The sequence below is a fragment of the Lissotriton vulgaris genome, chromosome 1_1, assembly GCF_964263255.1.
Source record: "Lissotriton vulgaris chromosome 1_1, aLisVul1.2, whole genome shotgun sequence".
NCBI lineage: Eukaryota > Metazoa > Chordata > Amphibia > Caudata > Salamandridae > Lissotriton > Lissotriton vulgaris.
This window is the reverse complement of record NC_141685.1, coordinates 1,670,850,461-1,670,874,909: the sequence shown is the minus strand read 5'-3', so window position 1 is coordinate 1,670,874,909 and position 24,449 is coordinate 1,670,850,461. Positions and strand designations below refer to the sequence as shown.

At 49.6% G+C, this 24,449-nt stretch overlaps 1 pseudogene; it reads right to left on the bottom strand.

The window, feature by feature from the left end:
• Nucleotides 1-21,749: 21,749 nt before the first annotated feature.
• LOC147751038 (uncharacterized) lies at nucleotides 21,750-22,848 on the bottom strand (annotated as a pseudogene).
• Between the last annotated feature and the right edge of the window lie 1,601 nt (nucleotides 22,849-24,449).

The following is a 24,449-nucleotide window of genomic DNA, read 5'->3' as shown; positions in this document are numbered from 1 at the left end:
GGTAGTTTGGTCTGCCCTGTTCCAATGATGCACTGGGCCAGGGACAGACTAATTTGCATGTAGCCAGGTTCTGAGCTGGGATGGTGCAGTGAGCTAAAAAACGGTGTTGGATCAAGCCCTGATATGTTGACTGGGTAGGAGTGTTCTGCTTAATTCAGAGACTCTGTCCATCACCACCCCCTTTTCTGAATCGTTTTGTCCACCATAAGCGTGGAAGGGTATGCTCAGATGTGAGTCCCTTGCTCACTGCACCATCAGGATTCAAGCAAGCCGGGCCGAAGACGGCTGTAATGCCAGAAACTGGTCCACGGAAGCTTGTTTCCTTTCCAGTAAAAGAATTGGCTTGGTAGTTTGGTCTGCCCTGTTCCCATGATGCACTGGGCCAGGGACAGATTAATTTGCATGTAGCCAGGTTCTGAGCTGGGATGGTGCAGTGAGCTAAAAAACGGAGATGGATCAAGCCCTGATCTGTTGACTGGGTAGGAGTGTTCTGCTTAATTCAGAGACTCTGTCCATCACCACCCCCTTTTCTGAATCGTTTTGTCCACCATAAGCGTGGAAGGGTATGCTCAGATGTGAGCCCCTTGTTCACTGCACCATCAGGATTCAAGCAAGCCGGGCCGAAGACGGCTGTAATGCCAGAAACCAGTCCCCGGAAGCTTGTTTCCTTTCCAGCAAAAGAATTGGCTTGGTAGTTTGGTCTGCCCTGTTCCCATGATGCACTGGGCCAGGGAAAGACTAATTTGCATGTAGCCAGGTTCTGAGCTGGGATGGTGCAGTGAGCTAAAAAACGGTGATGGATCAAGCCCTGATCTGTTGACTAGGTAGGAGTGTTCTGCTTAATTCAGAGACTCTGTCCATCGCCACCCCCTTTTCTGAATCGTTTTGTCCACCATAAGCTTGGACGGGTATGCTCAGATGTGAGTCCATTGCTCACTGCACCTTCAGGATTCAAGCAAGCCGGGCCGTAGATGGCTGTAATGCCAGAAACCGGTCCCCGGAAGCTTGTTTCCTTTCCAGTAAAAGAATTGGCTTGGTAGTTTGGTCTGCCCTGTTCCCATGATGCACTGGGCCAGGGACAGACTAATTTGCATGTAGCCAGGTTCTGAGCTGGGATGGTGCAGTGAGCTAAAAAACGGTGATGGATCAAGCCCTGATCTGTTGACTGGGTAGGAGTGTTCTGATTAATTCAGAGACTCTGTCCATCACCACCCCCTTTTCTGAATCAACTTTAGTGTGGGGCAAGATCAACAGTAAAACATCTGCAATACCAATTCCTCAGTTTGCATTGTGAATACATCCTGGTTGTACATCAAGTGTACACGCACAAAACCCGTATCAATGTCTAGCGGGTCCTGCGGTCGGAAGTTGGATTTAAGGGGATCATCATGCATGACCTTCTTTTAGAGAGCGGGGTCGAGGAAGGGGTTTTATGCCAATGATTTGGCAGTATATATGTTTATATTTAAAAGGTCTGTGTCCAACGTAACTTATAGGTAATAAAGCTATCCTGGTTTACGAACTGACTATTTTTAACATAGTCTTGTTTTTTACTGATGATGGCAGGGTAATGGCAACTTCTCTATAACACCTGGATGATAAACGTGTAGAAGCAGACTACTTTATTTGGAATTAGTGAGTCTGGGGCATTCTGCTGTTGGGAAGGAGAAGCCATATTATTATGCTACTGCTTCTTAAGATCTACATTGATAGTCACAAAGCGCTATATTAATTCCCCGCTACTTGTACTCAGTACAACTCTGCAGATCGCCCACCATTCAGTGTCAAACACAGCACACCATTCAAACTATTGTAAAAGACGCTGGTGATATTGATATCTTAACCAGAGTCGATATCGAAATCGGTAGGACTTCCATCTACAATGTCGAAGACTGAAGACTGATACTTTCAACAACAAAAAAACAAGGCGGCCTGTGCGTGTGGCTCTGTGTGTGTGTGTGTGTGTGTGTGTGGCTATGTGTGTGTGTGTGTGTCTCTATGTGTGTGTGTGTGTGGCTCTGTGTGTGTGTGTGGCTATGTGTGTGTGGCTCTGTGTGTGGCTCTGTGTGTGTGTGTGTGTGTGTGTGTGTGTATGTGTGTGGCTCGGTATGTGTGTGTGTGTGTGTGCGTGTGTGTGGCTCTGTGTGTGTGTCAGTGGCTCTGTGATTGTGGCTCTGTGTGTGTGGCTGTGTGTGTGTGTGTGGCTCTGTGTGTGTGATAGAGACAGCCGTGTGAGAGAGACAGCAGTGTGAGAGACCTTTTATTTCTGTTTTGGTTTTTGAAACATAAATAAAACGCATTGGTATTTGCAATGTCAATACCTCAAACTCGCGTAAATACACGACCTATTGCCTTGCAAATGCAATAGGTCACGCATTTGCGAGAGATTAAGCATTTGGCATTGTAAAGGACAATGCCATTTATTTATCTGTTTTCAAAACCAACACATACATAACATTTTTGTCATTTACAATGCCAATAGCTCTAACTTTTGCAAGGGCGAGACCGTTGCATTGTAAATGCTTGTTTACCTAGCCATGTTGTAGGGAGCAGTACCATGTGTGGACAAAAGAGGTCCCATGGGACCGCTGTTAGTCACATATGTTACTGCACCCTGCAGAAGATATGGCAAATCCACCGTACCCATAATACATTGCCTGCAAGACAGTAGAGTACATTCAAATTGCTACCTCCATATATACAATTTGTAGCTTTGAAATGCGACAAAATAATTATTATAATAATTCCAAATTATTTTGTACTTTGTGTGGAGCTGATGAATGAAAATTTATAGAAGGTCTCATATAAATGTGAGATGTGCTAGTGAGTAAAGTAACCACTGCCAGCTATGCTTTGGACCAAGCGTGTGTGCTGCCTGAGGCCCTTTGAGAAAATAGTGCTCTGAGGCTGTATTTAAAACCTAGGGAACAGGTGTAACAAGGGTACTAAGGATGGACTACTAAGTCTATTGACCAATGAAAAGCCACTATTTACAAAGGACAGGAGCCAATTAAAAAGTTGGGCGGAAAGTGGGTAAAAATTATGCCCATATCCTGAATACCAATTATCACAGGGGGAACCCATTAAACCACGTAGGCATCTGGGAAATTCAAATAAACTTTACAACAATGATGCCTATGGTAATGTTCTCTAAAAAATCTAATATAGGACCGATACCAAGATTATCTGTCCTCTGTTTTTCTAAATACTCCTTGAATTAATCTCAAAATATACTTTTATCTTCATTCATCTAGTCACCATCTAGACAGTTCAATAAAGTCAACAAACCAAAGAGAGGTTTACATAACTTATTTTAGTAAACCATATCTTTTTTCATAAGGAAAATTAATTTTCACTTTTTTTCTGTATCTTTTTTACTTTTTTTCATACATATACATACACATTTACCACATTTAACATGTATATTTGTACAATATTTACAATATCTACATACATAAGAACAAACACAAAAGAACAACAAAACTTTCTCCTGGACCGTTTTCGTGGTTCAAAAAATGCCCAATAATTAAAACAAGGAGATTTATGGCACTCAATTATAAGACTGTATTCCTTTATCATAGTCACCACATCCAATTCTAATAGAGCCTTGGAAGATAAAATGCCTTTGTACTTCCTTTTTACTTCAAGCTCTCATCCAGTCTCTTTCATTCGATTCAATATTTTATGGTGGTACCAGTATGAAAAACAGTCGACGCGTTTCAGCCTATGATAAATACAGGCCTCTTCAGGACTTTGGGCAACAAATTATTTTCCTGCATACATATGCAGTCTGGATCGTGGCACAATTCTGTTGGTAGGTCCCGAGCCTACCCAACTCCGGGGGCTTGTAGTTATAGCAAACTCGTGAGTGTAATGGAGATTGCACACTGAAAAGGAGTTCGCTGTATACACGGGAATTGGAGGCGTTGTGAGAAGTACGATTAGCGCCGTGCAGGGTTGCGGTTGCGTTGGTTAGACCCTTGAGTTATTGGGGCTGATTTGGAAGGATTTCAACCACACTTGACACTTTTGAGATACTCCCGGTGGGGTGATTGCTATAACTACAGGCTACCGTTCAGTGGAAGCCTCTTTATTCCATCACCCCTTTCTATTTCTATGCTTTGCTGTTGTTTATAAAGGCTCCTGGCCTTCCATCCCATCATCTCGCTGTTCTTGTGAAACTCTGCACTTTCACTCACTTACTAGAGTTTACTTTTCAAATCCTGGATGCCCCACCTACCAGTGTCCTACCACACTTTGTTTCCTTTCCTTTAATGCACCTCCATTCTTGAACTATCTTACGCCTCTGAGTACTCTGCTTCGGCACGGCCATTCTTTAGACCTTTATTTAAAAGCCACCTTCAACAGTCTGCCTTATCTAATCCCCAACCTACTAAAAGTTCAAAATCTAAATGTCACTTGTTACCATCTTTTCGAGTATAAAAACATTGCTCTTGCCCACGCTCAGTGATGTAAAGCACCTTAGAAATATATTCAAATGAGGAGAAAATGTAACTCAACTTACTGGGTTGTCCTACCCTCTTCCTACAGTGTAGGTGCACATTTCAAGTACCCTTCCTCACAAGCACGAGCATCATACAGGAAAAGCCCTGTTTGCTGAGGCATGCTGGCACTGCCACATCTGCCTGTGAGCTGGATCTATGTCTGCAGCTGGCATTAGACATTGACTCCCACCCTGTCCTATTATAGAAGTAATCATTCCGCCAAGGCTTGGCTAGGTGTTGTAGACTCCAGTAAGAGGAAAGGGCACAATGGAGTGTTCACTGATATCTTTTAGAGAGTTCAATGAACTCCTATGTTCAACATGATGCTCTGATCTGAATGATGCCTGGGTCCATCCTCCCAGTTGGGCACTGCCAGCTCGAGAGCCCAAACCAGCCAGAATACAACACTATGTGGCCTTATTGGTGGGTTGGCCATAACTAACTCCTACAACAATCTTTTCCACTTTCATGTCACGGTCCCAAACTCTTGAAATGTCACCTATTTCAGGAAATCACAAGCAGGAAGGGTGCTGCAAACTACCCAGATTACAGGAGGAGAGGTCCACACTCAAACCAAATAGCATTTGTGTTTTCAAGAAAAAGCGGGCAGTAATCAAATTTAAAATTCAGCACAGCGACTTATTTGGAATCATAAAATGCAGCCAGGTAGAGGCAGATACCAGGCTCTGTAGAATGTCCTCACAAGATAGTGACTGCATGACCTGCCTCCGCACTGCATTACTTTCACAGCTGCCCTCGCTCCCTCGTACATACAGAAATTGTCCTCACACTTTATTGTATTCCTTACTTAACTTGCCTTCTCCTCATGCTCAGTTGTTACAGAACCTACTCTAATGCTCAGCATTTACAAAACCAGCTTCAAGCTCAGTCTTTGGAGAGCCTACATTCACCTTGTCATTGCAGGCCCCTCCCTCACACCACATGCATTTTAGAACTCACTCTTGCACTTCATTCACACAGTACCACCCACACATTCGACACTTATAATTAGAACAAGGTCTCACACTGTGGCCAGGTTTACCAAAAAGTCATGCAATGCAGGGAGGGCACTTTCTGCATGGTGTGACAGGGAGAGAGCAGGAATGGTTCACATCTACTAAGAATTGAACTTTCCTGCTCCCCCTATGCTGGCACTCTGTGGGACAGACTTATCAAGGTCTTGCATTGCCCTTGGGTTTATGTCAGATTTATTAAGGCCCTCAGAGCCATCTTGCTTGGCTATACGTGGCTTAGTATACGCAGAGAAACGCAAGGCAGTGCAAACCGCTGCCTTGTGCTACTCTGGGTTGGGAAGGCGTTACACAGCTGGAGTGTGGGTGAACCCAAGCATTCACCCATGAATTCTGGCACAACCCCAGATTTACTAAAATAAGTATACCAGGCATTACGTTATTTCCTCTTTGTACGTGTGCAGCATTCTGCAGTACATAGAAAGAGGAAAATGCCTCTGAGGATTGTTTTTTGTGCAGGAGGTGTTCCTTCCTGCAGAAAAACGATCTTGCCTGTAAAGTAGGCACCCTTGCACTCTGGCGCATTGGTGCCTGCTGTAGGGCTAGACAGCACTCCGTGCACCAGTACAGAAAGAGAGCAAAAATGCACCATATCTTTTTTAATAACCATATTTTATTGGATTTAACAGAAGGAGGCATCATCCAGTGAGATTTACAAATAAGTTCCATCATAAATCTGGACCTGATCATTAAACATTGGTATTCTCCCGGCATAGTTACACACATTATATTGGCAGTCCATGATAAGTACACCATCCACCCCATACTGTCTCGTGTTTTCGGGGGCATCGAGAGCCTCGTAAAACTGGTTGTTTCTGCCCAACCACCAAGATGGGGAGGGTTCAGGACATTGCCAGTAGCACGCGAGATCCCGCTTAGCCACTAAGGATGCTACCCCTATGAGTCCGACTGGGACTCGCCAACTCCCTCTAATGAAATGAAATGAAAGGAAAAGGATTTATAGAGCGCATGGCTGCCCGGGAGCGTCCCAGCGCTAGTGATTGTCCTAGCGAGAAGGATGGAGTTTTAAGGGAAGAGCCAGGTTTTCAGAAGTTTACGGAAGGAAAACAGGTTGGGTTCAGAGCAGATGGCCAGGGGTAAGGAATTCCAGAGCTTGAGGGCGTTGTAAGAGAAGAGGCGGCCCCCAGTGCGAGCCCTCTTGATTCTGGGCGTGAAGGCTAAATGAAGATGGGCAGACCAAAGGTTTCTGTTGGTTTAGTAGGGTGTGATGATGTTTTTTAAGATGGGGGGGGGCCCTGTCTTGGAGGATTTTGTGAGTGGTGCACAGGGTTTTAAAATGTACTTTCTTGTATGGTGAGCTAGTGGAGTGAATTCAGGGCGGGTTTCGCTGAGCACCGGTTCTTTGTGCCCGTTAGAAGCCTGGCTGGCGAATTCTGTATGACCTGGAGTTTGGCAATGACTGTTCTGGGGCGCCCAGATACAGGGCATTGCCATAGTCCAGTTTGGATAGAATGAGGCCCTGAATTAATAATTTCCTGGAGTCAAGGGGTAGGCGAGGCAGGATTTTGCGGGTAGTTCGGAGAACGCCAAAGCAGGCCCCTGCGGTTTTCCTGGCTTGGGTGTTAAACGTGAGGTCCTGGTCAAGCCATGGTCCCAGGCTTTTTATGTCATGTTTTGGGATTGGCACAGGTCCCATACAGGGAGGCCACATAGTCTCAGGGGCGAAGTATGATCGATTGCCCAATACCAGGATCTCGGTTTTATCACTATTTAGTTTAAGGTGGGAGCTGTCCATCCAGTGGGTAATGTCTTTGAGGCAGGAACAGAGTTCATTGGGGAGCGATCCAGCTGATTCAGTGAAACAATGAGCTGGGTATCCTCTGCATAGGTCACCAGTTTAACACCATAGGGGGTAACTATTTTCTCCAGGGGGGACATGTACACGTTAAAGAGTGTAGGACTCAGGGATGCACAGGGGTCATTTGGGATTTCGAGTTGCCCTCAAGGACTTGGAAGGATCGATTATGAAGGAAAGATATTAACCAGGACAGAGCCGATTTGGTGACTCCCAGTCCCTTGAGCCGGTGGACCAGGGTGCCGTGGTTCACCGTGTCAAAGGCTGCGCTCAGGTCCAGGAGGATCACTGCCACGGATCCTCCTGAATCGAGGATCTTCCTAGCCTCCTCCACCACTGCAATCAGAGCGGTTTCGGTTCCCTGGCCCGGGCGGAAGCCTGTCTGGGAGTAGTGGAGTAATTCACCAGATTCAAGGAAGGTGGAGAGCTGGCGATTGACAAGTTTTTCTGCCACCTTGCTGATACCGGGCAGTAGGGAGATGGGACGGTAGTTACACAGCTCAGATGGATCAAGATGGGATTTTTTTAGAAGTGCCTTTACTATGGCCCTCTTCCAGTTCGGTGGTACAATGCCCTGTGAGAGGGAGGTGTTGATCAGTTTAACCATCGGGGGGATGATGGTGGGTGCGACTTATTTTAAGATGTTTAGCGGGGCAGGGTCCAGCGGGGAGCCGCTTTTAATTGATTGGAGAATGAGAATAAGTGTATCCTCCGTAACGGGAGAGAACGATTCCAAGCTAAGGTGCTTTTGCTGACACTCTGAAGGTGGAAGTTCTGGTGGGTGTTCAGGCTTAATGGGGGGGAGAAGTTTGAGAATATTTTGGATTTTGTCTGAAAAGAATTCAGACAGCTCATTACAGCGGTGACTGGAGGGGTCTAGAGGGGGGGACGGGAATTCTCAGGAGTTTTTCCACAATGCGAAAGGTTTCCCTGGACGAGCTGGTGGAGGATCTGATTTTTTCTTCGAAAAAGGCAGCCTGAGTGGTTTTGAGGGCCATTTGTAGTTTAAGATTGACTGCCTGTATTCTTATTTTTTTATGGGTATCATATTCTTTCCTCCAGGCTCTTTCTGATTTTTTACATTGTTTTTTTAGGAGGCGCAGTTCCTTAGTAAACCACGGGGATTCAGTCTTTCCGCCTCTTTTAAGAGCAGTTTTTCTAGGGAGGATTATGTCGAGTGAATTTTCAATCAACGCAGAGAACTTCATGTCTGCTACTGAAGGGTCTGTGTCATGTGGGGGAGGAGAGAGTTCCAATAGTTGCCTCCACTCCTCCATAGCACTTTTCGACCAAGGACGTTCGAGAGTGCTAGGGGCAGGCCTGGGGCGAGGAATGACGGGGATGAGCCAGCTGAGTGGGATCAAAAAGTGATCTGACCAGGGCATGGGGACAGGTTCCAGAGCTTTGAGGTCGGAAAGGTTCGAGAAAAAGGGGTCTGGGAGATGACACTTCATATGAGTAGGTTGGCGGTTCATGAGGTGAAGTTGGTATGCTGCGAGGTCGAGTGCTAGTTCGCTGGCCACCTTGTCCCAGGGATTGTCAAAGTGCAGATTCAGGTCTCCTAAGATGGAAAAATTGGGCAGGGTGCTGGCCAGGGAAAGGGAAGTTTCCAGCAGTGAACTGCAGAATTGCCCTAGAGTTCCCGGGGGACGGTAAATAAGGATCCCAGAAAGTGACTTCAGGGGGAGAATTGGATAGCAAAATGAACATTTTCGCAGTCTGAGATGGGGCTGTCAATAAACTTGGTTTTATGTATAATAGCTAAGCTAAGAGACCCAATAACCCCTCCTGAGGGCCTATGTCAACTTGCTGGCCAAGGACGCCTGAGATCTCACAGCCCATCCCACTCCAGAAGCGTGTCAAGGTCGGGCATGACTGGTAAATATGACACATTCCTGCTATCTACATGTGATGCAGCACAGGAAGTTGTCTTGTTGCGCTGCAATGCGTCAAATGATAGTATATAGCTGTTTAGCACCAATTTAGAAGACCTTGCCCATGGTGCAGTGGTGCCTGCATTTCAGATTGGATTGTTTTTGTGTACACCTTCCTGCCTAAAACAATCCTTTGAGGCATTTTTCATTAAATAATGAGAAGAAATAAAGATATTTTTTCTCCATAGGGCACACCATTTTAACACAATCCTAGGTTTACTGACCTTAGTAAATCTGGGATTGCATTAAAATTCATGGGTGAATTCATGGGAACGTCCATACTCCACCCATGGAACGCCTTCTCAATGCAGAGGAACTCAGGGCAGCGATTTGCACTCTCTTGCATTACTCTGGATTCACTAACCCACACACAGCCATGGAAGGTGGCTTTGGGTGGCTTAGTAAATCAGACTAAAGCCCTTGTGCTGCCTTGCATCCCCTTGCGTCACACAAGAGAGTGCAAGACCTTTGAAATCTGGGCCTACATTCCTTGTAGACTTAGTTACTCACTGGCCCTGAACTTTGAGTTAATTCCTTCAAGAGCCTGTTGTCACACTACATGTCATATGGAATGTGCCCTCACACTCTTACATAGAGTTTCTGCTCATAACACATTCCTTACAGAGCCTGACTTATACTCAGTCCTTGGAGGACCATCTCGCCTTCTCTGTCTTTACAGTACCTGCCCACATCATCCATCCTTGACCTATACTCATCTGCCATCACTTACTGACCTGGCTTTAAAATTCCTTCCTTGTAGAACCAGCCTGAAGCTCACTCCTGGCAGAACCTGATTACACCATCCACTACCTGCTGAATTTGCCCTCTCAATATTATGACTAAAAACTCCACCCTCAAACTCACTTCTTACTCAATCTGGTCTTGAGTGCCAGTCAGTGGCGGCTCCTTCACTGGAGCATCGCCCCACTGCTTTTTGAAGTGTAAAAAAAGCAAAATAAAATGATAATAACTCAAGGGTATTATGGTTTTAGTTTTCCCGATTGTGGCATCTTTGTGGGGGCAGAGTTGCTCTCAGAGCAGAGGGAGGAGTGGCTTGCACTCCCTATGTGAGCATGAGTGCTTGGTCCGCCCTCGTGGGCTGCTCAAAACAGTCATGCACACATACTGTGTTCTCCATGCAGGCTGCATTACAGCCTGCCTGGAGAACTTGCCCACCCCTCCAGCCCTGGCTGAATGCTGTGTCACATCAGTCAGATCAATCGCAGCTGTGCATTTCAGCATTGTGATTGGCTGCAGGGAGCCTGGGAGCCTTGGTGCTTCCTGTTTCCTATTTCCCCCAAGAAGCCAGGAAGAGAACGTAGGAGACGCAGCGGCTGGCCAGGCAGCCGGCCGGGAGGTAACTGATTTTTTAACCCATCTCACAGCCCCCACCCCTTCACTCCACCCCTCCCCACTGCTGCTTCCAAGGTAGCAGCTGCCACTGGTTCCAGTACTTCAATAATCTGTGCTATAGTGACGCTCTTTAAGGCTGAGCCCACACACTCAGGGGCATATTTAAATGCCCTGTGCACTGTCGGAGCGTCGCATTTTTAAGATGTTCCAGTGGCATACAGGGCTTAGCCATATCTACATGGCCACGTAAAGCCAACCTGCCTGGCTTTTCATGGCCTTGTAGATAAAGAGTAAGACAATGTAGCACAAGTTGCTGCCTTGCCTTACTCTGAAACTCAAAAGGGGAAAACAAGGGAACCCTACTCACTGCAGAACCAGGGTGATTGACTATAACAAGAAAACAATGGTTCCTGTGGAATTGTACGTATCTAAATGATATACCAGTGCGCAATCGCGATGGGAGGGTTATACTGATGTCATAGAGAAAAGGACCAAAAACACTTGTTGAGCATATATGTATTAATCAGATAATAAACAAAAAATGTACAAAAGGGAAGGAATTTGTGCAAAAGTGTCCCACACAAACCCAACTGTTAAGTGACATATTGGGAAAATATTTACAAGGTTTCACAAATTTTTATACCGAAAACGACCAAATCTGAAGTTTTTCACAAAATATGCAGCAACTATATTCAGTGATAAGTGCTGTGTCAGCGGTTCGCTTTCTTCAAGAATGTCATTTTTTGTACAATTGTTGTTTATTATGTGATTAAAACATATATGCTCAACAAAACCTTTGGTGTTTTGGTCCTTTTCTCTATGACATCAGTATAACCCTCCTATCGCGATTGCACACTGGTATATCATTTAGATACATACTATTCCACAGGAACCATTGTTTTCTTGTTATTGCCTTACTCTGAGTCAAAGAGATCTTCCATGGGTGTTGCTGTGGGTGTTCCCACTCGACACCCATGGAATTTGATACTGCCCCAGATTTACAAAATCAGGTAAACCTGGTAGAGCGCCAAAACCTTTCGCCTCCTTAGAGCAGGCGTAATTGGAGAAATTTAAACATTCCTCTTCATTGTTTCCTCTTTCCAAGTGTTCTGCATTCTGCAACACATATAGAAAGAGGAAAACGCCTCTTGTATTTGTTTTTGTGCAGGAAGGTGCCCCTTTCGGCACAAAAACAATTGCGCCAACACATAAACCCTAAGGGTGCCTGCGTTGGCGCACGGCTGCAAAATGTGCACCGGCACTGGCTGAAAGGACAAGAATGGACCGTATTTTGTAAATATGGTGCATTCCTGTCCTTTCGAATTGACACAGGGCAGAGCAGAAAAATGATTTGTGACGCTGCCTTACACCTTACATATTCCTTGCAAATATGCCCCTAGGTTTTTGCTTTACCTAGCTTGTAATGCATACTTTAAAGAATCAATGTGCACACTCAATTCTACAAAAATCTGCCCTCACACTCCAGGCCTTAGGAAACCTGCCCTCCCACCCAGGGCTAGCAGAACCTGCCCTCCCATGCAGGGATAGCGGAACCTGCCCTCCCACCCAGGGCTAGCGGAACCTGCCCTCACATGCAGGGCTAGCGGAACCTGCCCTGCGGAATCTGCCCTCCCATGCAGGGCTAGCGGAACCTGCCCTCCCACCCAGGGCTAGCGGAACCTGCCCTCCCATGCAGGGCTAACGGAACCTGCCCCCCACCCAGGGCTAGCAGAACCTGCCCTCACATGCAGGGCTAGCGGAACCTGCCCTGCGGAATCTGCCCTCCCATGCAGGGCTAGCAGAACCTGCCACCCCCCCCACCCCCCCCCCCCACCCCCACCCAGGGCTAGAGGAACCTGCCGTCTCGCCCTGTCCTGAGAGAACCAGCCCTGGCACCGGTCTCTCCTCCACCTGGGGAGATGGAAAACGTTACAAGAAGAAGCTACCCATTCTAATCATCCCTGGAAATGTCAAGCTTCAATTGTATTTTTAGTTCATTTCATTAACAAACCTAGAAGATATTAGGCCACGCTTATTTCTAGGAAATGGTGATTCAGAGGCTTTCTGGGGTCCAATGGTGACGAGGGTGCTGTTTCTTTTATAGAACAAGATTGTAAATGTCTCCCTTCGCATCACTCTAACCTGCTGGTGGCATACAGCGTCAGAGGAGTGCACGGACACATTTTGGGCAGGCATCTGAGCAGTGTAGAGCTGGACAACAGGAAGAGGATCTAAGAGCAAATATGACTTCACTCGACTCCTGCCACCAAACTATTAGCATCCAGAACATAATGGAAGCTCTGGTCGGTGCTCTACCAAAATAACAAGTTTTTATAATGACCCACACACATGCATGGACTCGAAATATTGACAGTCAACACATCGTCAAGGTAAGTAGTTGTGGAGTTAAGAATAGCAAAGCTATACTTCCCTATGTACACAATTGGCAGGTGTCAATCAAAGGTCTGCCTGACCAGTTCTATTTTCAGGAATTAGTGGTTGGGTGCAGTCTGGGTGTGTGGGCTCACACTGTTTCAGGGTCTGGGTTCTCTGGCTCCATGCACCCCCAAAGACAAGCCACCGTGTCTTTGTGAATCATTTCGTCATAGGCCAATCACAATTTCTTGGTAATGATTTTACTTTGTAGCACCCATAGTCAGGGCCATTGGAATAATGCGGCAAAGCAGGACTAAATTACGCATTACATTGTACTACATTTGCAGAAAGAAAATTAGGGTTATCCAGAAAGCTGCACATCTATGACAGTAGTAAGTGGCAGTTACAATTGTGTCATTTCAGGGCACAGCTGTACTACCAGGGCAGATGTTTTCCCTCATTAATACAAGTTTAACAGCTGAATGCAGCAATCATCACCTGACAGGCTTTATTTAATGTATGCAAAGAGTCTGCCACTTGTCAAACTTTTATTTAGTGACATTTGATCCATTTGTCCTACAAACAATAATATTGCTGTAATCTGCGTGCAAATCATTAAGTGGATAGTGTATTGTGTAGCAAGTGTGGCAAATCCATAATTATGCGGAAATACCACTGCAGCACAAATGTATAATTGCAATGGGCCAGAATCGAGTAAACTGTGGCATTATGTTACATTGACATAATGGAAAATCACGAATGTTCCGTTTTCACAGTCGGCTAAAGAGTACATGCATCCAACAGCTGTGCTGTGCTGTGTCAGAGGCCCCAACTTTTGCAACAATATTGCACCTGCATTATGCCATTGCTAACAAGGTTGAATTTGAAATCCGAAATGCACCCCTGTGAACACAATAATACTAGTGTACTGTTACACAACCCAGCACGGGCAGGAAGAGTAGCTTTCAAGAGGGGAGTCTGTGGAAAGCAAAGTCGGGGTACTTCCTTGTGCAAATGTGAAATAAAATGCATCAAATGCAGCATTAGTACCAAAAAGCAATATTCATGTACAGAAGAAACAGGCATTGGTATAGCCAATAGGTACCTTATAAGTGTTTAGCCATGCAACAGTTGATGTTGTTGCACCAAGGATATTGTGCTGGATAACTAAACACTTATAAGGTTCCAAAGGCGAGACCTATTGGCTATGCCAATCTTTGTTGCACAGGCCATCTAGGCTTGCCGCAGTGAAAACTAGCTGTTGGGTGATAGTCCCTGTAATGACGTATAAAGGCCTGAATATGGTCCTGGACTACTATGCGTTAGAAGCAAATGGCTTCCAGCAACTCCTGGCTTCTTATGATGACGTTCGTGCTCGGGGGCGTGGCTAGGCACGCAACCTGAATGGCCGCCTTGGGGTAGAGCTCCGCTCCGAGCTCCCCTTCCCGGTGTAATTATCCGTTACATACGAACTTTGGCCAGCCGAAGACCGACGGCGCGGCAGTGGGGCATCACCCTCCAGCACCCTGCCGACTTTGGCGGCGATCGGCACATCCACGCCGCACCGTGAGCTCCGCAGCGCCAGGGCCGCCCGCGTCGCATCCAGCATCGACGGGAGCCCAGGACAGGCCGGGGCTCCACTGGACGCACCAGGCCCGAGTAAGTGGCCCACTTGCAGAGCCTGCGCACAACGCAAAGGGAGGTGAACAGCGCCCGGGACCCGGCCCGGCCTGGCTGGGAATCCCACCTACAACACGCCACCCTCCGAGAAACAAGGCCCCCGGGCGGCGACGTGTGGCGGACCAGCACCGACCAGAAGATCACGGACCTGGGGCGGAGGGACCGGAGCAGATCCGCTGATCACGGGAAATCGCCGATACCAGCCAAAAGAGCCTGAACATTCGCCCCAGCCCCAGAAGACCAGGAATATAGGCGCTGCCCGCCGTGGGAGATGAACAGAGGCGAATTAAGCGGCAAAACCGGTCGGCCCTGAGGGCGCCATTACTGGGCAGACCCGGAGGCCTACGCCAGGAGCCAGGACACCCACTTCCCGGCAGAGAGCGGTAAGGGCGCACAGACGCCTGCATCCCGGGACGCGCAGCGACTTCATAGCCCGCGGCACCACGCGGGCGGCGTGGAAACCTGCGCAATCCGCAACCGCACCAGCAACACTTCTGGAGGCCACACACCGGCCTAATACCGCATGTCCCCAATAATTCGGCAGCCCAGCTGACATAAGACGACACTGAGCATCGTCACGCCGGCTCAGACACGAACTCCTGCCAACTCAAAGGCCACAGTGACCGCCATACACGCCAAATAGTCCTCCTGGCACAGGCCACGCAGCTGAGGCAGAGGCGACGCAAAGCGACAGATGTCTAACGGACCCAGGACCAGAACCGGAACCGGGACCGGCGGCTCCAACTCAAAGGGCAAGATGGATAAGTCCGGGAAAGGCTCCGACCCCGACCAAACAACGACGAAGCTGGACACCATGCTGGCGGCCATGGAGAGATTGGAGGAATCCATACAATTGACTCGCACATCCCTGGCCACGAAAATTTATAGCGTGGTCATAGACCTGACGCACCTGAGGGCAGACCATAAAAAATTATCGGAGTGCACCACGACTCTGGAGAGCGACGTACAGGTACTTAAACCTCAAACTGACCAGTCGCAGAAGCAGACCCAGGACTTATTAAACAGGGTGGAATTCCTTGAAGACAGGGCCGAAGATGCGGAAGGTAGGGCACGAAGAAACAACGTGCGATTGGTTGGGGTCCCGGAGAAATGTAGCGCATGGAACGGTGGCTGAAAGACATACTACCGGAGGGGTCACTCTAGAACCCTAGAACGAGCTCATAGAGTTCCCACCAAGCCCCTGGCGACGGGCTCCAACCCAAGACCATGCTGCTCCGCATATTGAATTATCGTGACAGAGACTCCATTCTGCGAGAAACGCGCAAACTCCACGAGGTCCGGATTGAAAACGCGACCGTGATGTTCTTCCCGGACTACACGGTGCAAGTACAGCGGCAACGGCACTCCTTCCTAGAGGTGAAAAAATGCCTAAGGCAACTAGGACTGCAATACTCCCTGCTGTTCCCTGCGAAATTGAGAGTAGTAGCGGGGGAGCGCACTCACTTCTTCACATAACCAACGGACGTGGAAGCATGGCTAGACAGCGGTGTGGACACGGACCCCAGAACAACCACGGGTCCCACACCCCGGAGGCAATTCGGAGGCAACAGAAGGAAACGCGACCCCGCCGACGCACATGGCACGGCGAAGACCCCCCCCCGGCGGATGCCGCTAGACAGGAGAAACAAGACGCCCTCCGCCTGGTCATGGAACTCAGCAGATCCCCTGCACAGAGCGAAGCAGCGAGTGGCAGCATGCAGGAACTCCCCAGCGACGACGAAGCCATTTATGGCCTACCGGACTCCCAAGCGTCAGGGAACCGACCGGACGTCACTCCACAAACGGCGGACTATATAGGCTAACTTGCCCATGAAACCAGCACTCCTTAGAGACATTACCAAGGAAAACCACGCCGGACCGGACCTGATGACACGCACGGGCGGGAACGCAGCGTTGAGACAGCGGAAAGCGCACGCAACATCGACCAACACCCTTGCACCGCACAGTCGGAAGAGTGGCCAACCCACTCTGAACACCCCCCCTGGTGGACAAGAGACCGAGAGAGACACTGGAAACCCACACCCAGCCGATGCATAGATCCAGAGACACTTCGCCTGGCAGCAGATGGATCGAGACACGTAAAGTATGGTATTTCCTACATGTACTAATGGGGTCCCCTACATGCATGGGCGGCATAGACTGGCACGCCACCCCAGGCAAGCCTTCACACAACAATACTATTGACTTGCAACTATTGACACTGTGCGCATAGCACATTCACCCCCTTAAACTTAGACTTTGTTGCTCTCCTAGAGAGTATGGACGGGAGCACGTTTCGCATCCGACCTTTTGGCATTTCAAATGTTCATAATGTTCAATGGCTTCATGTTCCGTTAGCCATGTTCCTCCCCCCTCCCTCGCTCTTACTGAAGTGGTGTGCACTTATATGCATCTGCACGATTGTGGGTGACGCCTGCCCGATAGCAACCATGGGGTGCCCGGGGAGGAGAAGAAGGATCTGGGAGGTGGGAATCGCTACAACTTGTAATGTCTACCATTAAGATGTGTACGTGGAATGTGACAGGTATACACACGCCAACACGCCGTTATCAGATTTACTAGTACCTCAAAAGCCACCACATTCAAATCGCCCTTCTCCAAGAGACACACCTTAACACTACGGAACTACCCACACTGAGACGCAGATGGCGCGGGCAGTTGTATGCCACAGGTTTCTCATCCTATGCTAAAGGTACACTAGTGTGGGTCAGACCGGGCGTTCCCTGGACAACGCTAGATACACACATAGATCCAGAGGGGAGGTACGTCGCGATTCACGGCAAACTGGACGGTAACCCGCTGGTACTGGTCTCAGTGTACGCACCCAATACTGGGCTAGCGGACCTCCTCGCACAGATGTCAAACACACTGGCCCCCTGGCATGGAGTCCCCTGGGTACTCGGCGGAGACTACAACAGCACGCTGAATCTCGCCCTGGACCGCTCACACCCTCCACCACCCAACTCACAGGCACAAAACACTGCAAATACGCTTCAGGTGGTCCACACAATGGGATTTACACGACGCATGGCGTAGCCACAACCCACATACTAGGCACTACTCATATTACTCAGGAGCTCAAGCCCTACATGTGCGCCTCAATAGCTATATGGTGTCCAGCGAGATCCTACCACACATCACTGACACTTGTTACATGGGCCGCACACACTCCGACCATAACCTGCATATACTAGACCTGACATGGGAGCAACCACGACCCCCGATACTCACATGGAGGCTACAGCCTGATCTACTGCTGGATGGCCCGTTTCGGAGCTCTATAAATGCACAAACAGCGCAATATTTCGAGGACAACGCTGGCACGGCATCGACACCACAAATAAAATGGGACGCGTTTAAAGTGGTCCTCAGAGGGCACTGTCTAGGCACCCAAGCCCACTCCCGGCGCCAGCTGGAAGCTGACCTCCGACGCTTGGAGTCGACTTTGCTACAAGCGGAGCAGACAGCAGCCACTGACGACAACACTAACTTACTGGAAGCACGGGCGGAACACGATAGACTGATTGATCGGTTGAAACACATCAACGTCACAGCCCACTCAGCCCGCACGCACCACACTGGGGATAAACCTGGCAAATTATTGGCCTGGCTGATACAACGTGAAGAGCGCACGTCGCCCCTGACAGCGATTCGCCCGGCCAATGGCCCAGTAGTGTATACCCAGGCGAAAATACACGAGGCCTTTGTGGCACACTACAGTGCGCTGTATGAGTCCCGGCTGCTTACTGCACAATCGTCCATCACGACATACCTGGACAAAATCACACTACCTGTCCTAACAGATGACCAGCGTGACGACCTGGGAGCCCCGTTGGTGGCGGATGAGCTGCGAGAGGCCATCTTCGCTCTCTCAAATGGCAAAGCCCCCGGCCCAGATGGGTTACCGGCGGAGTATTATAAAGCCTGCTCCGATATCCTGATCCCGGAACTACTCAGGGTGTATTCGGCGGCGCTGGAAGACTCAGCTCTACCCAGGTCAATGAATGAGGCGACACTGGTGTCTCTCCTTAAACCAGGCCGGGATGGCATGCTCCTTGGATCATATAGGCCACTGGCGCTGCTGAACACAGACTATAAGATCTTGGCGTCGACCCTAGCCAGACGCCTGGCAGCCCTAGTGCCTGCCTTGGTGCACACTGACCAGAACGGCTTTGTGCCCGCTAGGTGTACCTCCCACAATATACGGAGGCTGTTCCGCATACGGACCTACGCAGTGCAGGAATGGCCACGCTCGGGTTGCCTGGTTCTAGACCTTGAGAAGGCATTTGATTGTCGAATGGCCTTACTTGCTATCAGTGTTGCGCAAATTCGAGTTAGGAGACGACTATATTGAACTAGTCGGACTGCTATACGGTCACCCAGAAGTACGAGTCCGCACCGGCAAATTGATGTCTAACTCAATCAGAGTCCGACGCGGCACCAGACAGGGCTGCCCACTATCCCCACTACTATTCTTACTGGCAATAGAACCCCTTGCCGAGGTATTGCGCGCCAGAGGCATACACTGGGGCATCCCAGTGGCGGACGGCGTACACATAGTATCGCTATATGCGGACAACCTACTCTTGTATTTCAAAGACCTCACCCGCATACCGCCGAAGCTGTCAGAAATCTTCTGATCCTTTGAGTCCATGTCAGGCCTTAAAGTTAACTGGGCCAAATCGGGGGCGTATGCATTCGCTCCAGACACTCCTGACCCTGAGATCGCGATCCACGGCGAGCGGCTACCATGGCACCACACCACGTTCAAGTATCTAGGCATATACATATATAGAACACCCCCGGACATCCTAGATGGCAACCTGACACGCGCCATAACGTCCATAAGATCCCAGATCTCCTTTTGAAAGACACTCCCACTCAATGTGCCGAGTAGAGTGACATTGACGAAAATGATCGTCCTGCCCAGACTCCTGTATTATTTTGCTAACATCCCAACATATGTCCAGGTCCGCACTTTCAAAGAGCTGGAAACCATGGTCAGAGACCTGATATGGAATACAGGAAGACCCAGAGTGGCCCTGCGGAAACTTTAAACCCCAGTCAGCGACGGTGGCCTCGCAGTGCCGAATCTAGAACTCTATTATCTGGCAGCACAATTACAGTGGGTAACAGCCTGGCTCGCGGGAAAGAACCTAGAGGATACAGCCACGGCCACAGATATGCTGTCTCACGCACAAATACATTCCCTCTTCCACCCCCTGGCGCCCACGAGGAGAACATCACAACTACATGCAGCCGTAGCTGTCAAATGCTACACCAGGAGCTTAAAACTAATTAAACACACTAAACCATACACCCCGCGTTACCACTCCTGGGCACCCCCAAGACCTCATCTGTTGTCACGGAAGCAGCACTGGAACACTGGACACGCACAGGAGTGGACACCATGTCAGACCTATATGCCGATGGCGCCCTGATACCTTTCATGACACTGGCCAGCGACACAGGTCTTCCAGCGGGGCAGTTCTTACAGCACGCCTCCATAGTCATGGCATACACGCAACGATGGGGGAGCATCGCTGAGGAACCACCCACACATCAACTTATACAGCACCTACACGTCATGGGGAACGGTACACACGTGGTACACTGGCTGACCCAAGCACTGTTGTCACACACGCAACATACCTTACAGCCACTGCGAGACAAATGGGCGGCTGACAGGGGGAGGGACTGGACAGATGGAGAATGGACGATGATATTATCGGGCCCCAAGAACATCCCACGAAATGCGCGCTTTAAGCTGATCCAGTTTTACATACTGCATCGTGCGTATCTCTCGCCAGACAAAATTAATCTGTACTTCCCGGGCGCCACAGCTCGCTGCCCGTGATGTGCACTGGAGGGTGCAGACTTACTACATATGCTATGGCGATGCCCACAAATTCAGACATATTGGCAGACAGTGCTGCCGACATTGGAGGGCTGCATCGCCATGCAGGTACCACACACATGGGAAGCATGTATACTAGGCTTATACAAGCGGACCAAGCATAATAAAGTCCCCTCTCGTTTCTGGGACCTTGGCCTCCTCATGGCCAAACGGCTGATCACAAAACACTGGAAGCGACCCACCTCACCCCTAACGGAACACTGGCGCACCTCCCTGGACAATTGGGCGAAAGCAGAAAGCATCACCCTACACAATGAGGAAACCGCGGGATTGCGGAAGTTCCTGATCGCAACATTTTGGGACGAGATGCTGGGCTCCCTACATAAGGAACGCCAAGAGGTGCTGACCGAGACAGAGAACATGGACCGCGACCCTGACGCCCCCGACAGGGACACACATAACCAACCACAGGACACCACTGATGCACCTACCGACGATGCCCCACCGTGACCGCCACGGTGATGTCCTACCTAACACCCCAAGCACACAACGCACCTCTTGCCACCGACCCTCAGCCCTCCCCGACACCAGGAGATAACCCGCAGTCACCACCCAAAGGCAACCATGAACCCACAATGCACTGGCGGATCCTCGATCCTGACCACACACCACGTCCTCACGTTAGATGACCACATCCCCATCTTACGTCTCCTTTTAGCTTTTGTTTCTATCTCTTGTTGTTCACTTTTTGATGTCATCTTAATTACTGCGCTGACACAGCAGGAACATTTGTATTGCATCATTGTTAAGCTGTATACAACATTGTACTACTGTACATTGTGATACGTCCCACAACTACGACAGACATCCTTGAGATGTGGACAGATGCATGATGTAACATTTACGTTGTCTTTCATCCTGTGAATTCAATAAATGATGACGTTCGTGCTCTATGTGCGCGCTGATGTAGTCATCGGGAAGGGGAAGGGGGTGTCAGCTGCCATCCCTGTTGGGGGCGTGTGGTGGGGGGCAGGCAGGGGGAGTGCCAGTGCTTTCCCTGTGTGTGGATGCTAGAGTGTGCTGGACACTTCCCCAATAACCAAGCGCTGGTGCTGGTTGCGTGTTCAACATGTCCTTAGCATTCAGCAGTTTAAATATTAATTACCTTCTACATAATTATAGATTTCTTTTCATAATCAAGTCCCAGGTCCAGCAGTTGTCATCCAAGTCCAAGCAGTGGAGAGCAGGGTCAGAAGCAAAGGCCTGGCCAGGGAGGGCGGTCAGCAAGTTGCCCTGCAGCCTCAGTTCCCCCAGTGCAGGCAGCCCACTAAAGACTGCTTGGTGTATGCTGGAGAGAGGTTGCGGCTCAAATCCAGCACCTCCAGGCTGGGCAAAGGCCCCAGGAGCGCCCCGGAGAGGTGGGTCAGGAGGTCGCCGTCCAGCCTCAGCTCTCGCAGGGTCCCCGGACCCTCAAAGGCATCGTCCTCCAGCACTGCTAGGCGATTGTCGCTGAGCACCAGGCGGTCGTGCAGCCCCAGAACTGCAAACACACGGTTCCCCAGGTGCAGTAGCTTGTTGGCAGAGAGAACCAGGGTGTCTAGGACACTCAGAGAGCGAAAGGTGGCTGGGTGCCGCAGGTTGCCTGAGAGGTTAAGTAGCTGCAGTTGACCCAGGGCCGAGAAAGCATCCCTGCCTAGGCTGCGACGGTGGTTGTTCACCAAGTGCAGGTACAGTAGGTTCCCCGGTGGCGAGAAGAGTGCCTCCTCCAGGCCCTGCAGCACATTGCCATCCAGCCTCAGTTTCACCAGGCTCCCCAAGCTCCCGAAGCAGCCCTTGCCCAGTGTGCACAGCTCGTTGCGTTCAGGTTCAGCACCCACAGCTTTTGCCGGGGCGCCAGGGTTCCAGGGACCAGGCCCGACAGCATGTTGTTGCCCTGGTAGAGCTCCTCTAGGAGGCCTAGCTTTTGGAAAGCCTTGAGGTGGATGTGGCAAATCTGGTTGTACTGCAGGTGGAGCCTCTGCAGGCGGCTGAAGCGGGGCAGGTCAAATGCGCTGATGTTGCTGATGAAGTTGCCCCCGAGGCTGTAGGTGAGGGTGTTCTTGGAGCTGGGCAGGCTGCTGGCCTTTAACACGGTTCAAAGCCCCCAGTTGGTGCACAAGATATGCTGCTGCTGTTGGCAGTCACACAGCTCTGGACAGATCAGATCCGAGGAAGAGAGAAGCAGGCCGAGCCCACAGATCACCACTGTCAGCCGCATGATCCCGGGTGCCTCCATGCCTATTGCGATACCAAAGGGGATGATGGACGAAGCGTTGGAGCAAACGAAACACTCACCCCCAGTCAACTGATCTGGGTTTAATTCATATTCATTCTTTAGTTCACTCCACCACCCCAGTTCAGACATGACCATATGCAAATCAATCTGACCCTGTACCTCATGGGAACAGTCCAGCCCAAACTGCCAAGCCATGTCTTCCCTGGACCGAAACAAGCAACCTGGGACCGGTTTCGGGTTCATAACCTTCATCAGCCTGGCTATCTTGAATACAGTGGCAGAGTGAGCAAGGGTTCCACGTCTGGGCATACCCTGCCAACTCAGGGCGAACATAGCAATACCAAAGGGGATGATGGACGGAGTGTTTGAGCAAATCAAACACTCACCCCCAGTCAACTGATCTGGGTTTCATCCATCATGCTTCTTTAGCTCACTCCACCATCCCAGTTCAGATATGGCCATATGCAAATCAGTCTGACCCTGGGCCTCAGGGGAACAGTCCAGCCCGAACTGCTAAGGCATGTCTTCCCTGGACCGGATACAAGTATCCTGGGACCGGTTTCGGGTTCATAACCCTCATCAGCCAGGCTATCTTGAATCCAGTGGCAGAGTGAGAAAGGGATCCATGTCTGAGCATACCCTGTTCCCATGGGGCACAAGGTCAAGACTGATTTGCATATGGCTGGGTTCAAACTGAAATGGCATGGTGAGCAAATAAACAACGGATTTAGGCCAGATCTCTCTACTGGGGTGAATGTATGACATTGTTCTGCATTCTGTCCATCAACTGTAGCTTTTCCATGCCCATAGCGGGCACCTCTCCTGCATACCCCTCAGCCTGCGACCACTCCCTGGCTGCCCGCAAGCAGTCAGATGTGCAGGCCCCGCTCACTATGCTTCCCTTCCAGCGAGGGTAGCCGAGGAGCTCCCAAACACAAGTTCATAACATCTCTGAAGGCCCGGACGGTGATCTGTGCCGGCAATCGGGTACCACCTTCTCTCGGACATCTCTCCTGCCCATCCGGCTTAGCCGGATGGGCGGTCGCTCTTTTCGTGTGAAAGCTGCGGCTCTCTGGAACTCCCTCCCTTTGGAAATCCGCCTGTTAGAGGATCTATTAGCATTCCGTAGGGCCGTGAAAACGCACCTGTTTTAATTGCTCTTATACTGACTTCTGCACTTTTCTGTTTTCTTTTGCGTTGTGTTGTGTTCACCTTTTCCTTGCGCCAGGACGCTCCTTAGCTGGAGCATCTGTGCTCAAAATAAATGATAATAACATAACATAACATAACAAAGACACACTTCTGTGTCCCTCCATGAACACTCTCAGCAGGCCCGGTTTTTATTTCCGACTGAGCCGGAACAGCTGGTCACCTGGAGCCCCGGGGCTCAAGCTCCCCGCCCTCTGCTCATCACCCCCACACAGTGACTCTGGTGAATTCCAGGGCTGGGGAGCTGCAGCGATTGTGCATAAGCAAAGTCTGAAACCCCTTATTGTTTCTTATCCAAAACCTCCCGGCCAGCAGGAGGGCTCAGTTGAACTAGCACACTGGAAACCTCGGAAAAAAGCAAATGAAAAAAAACCAGGCGGTATCCAAAACCT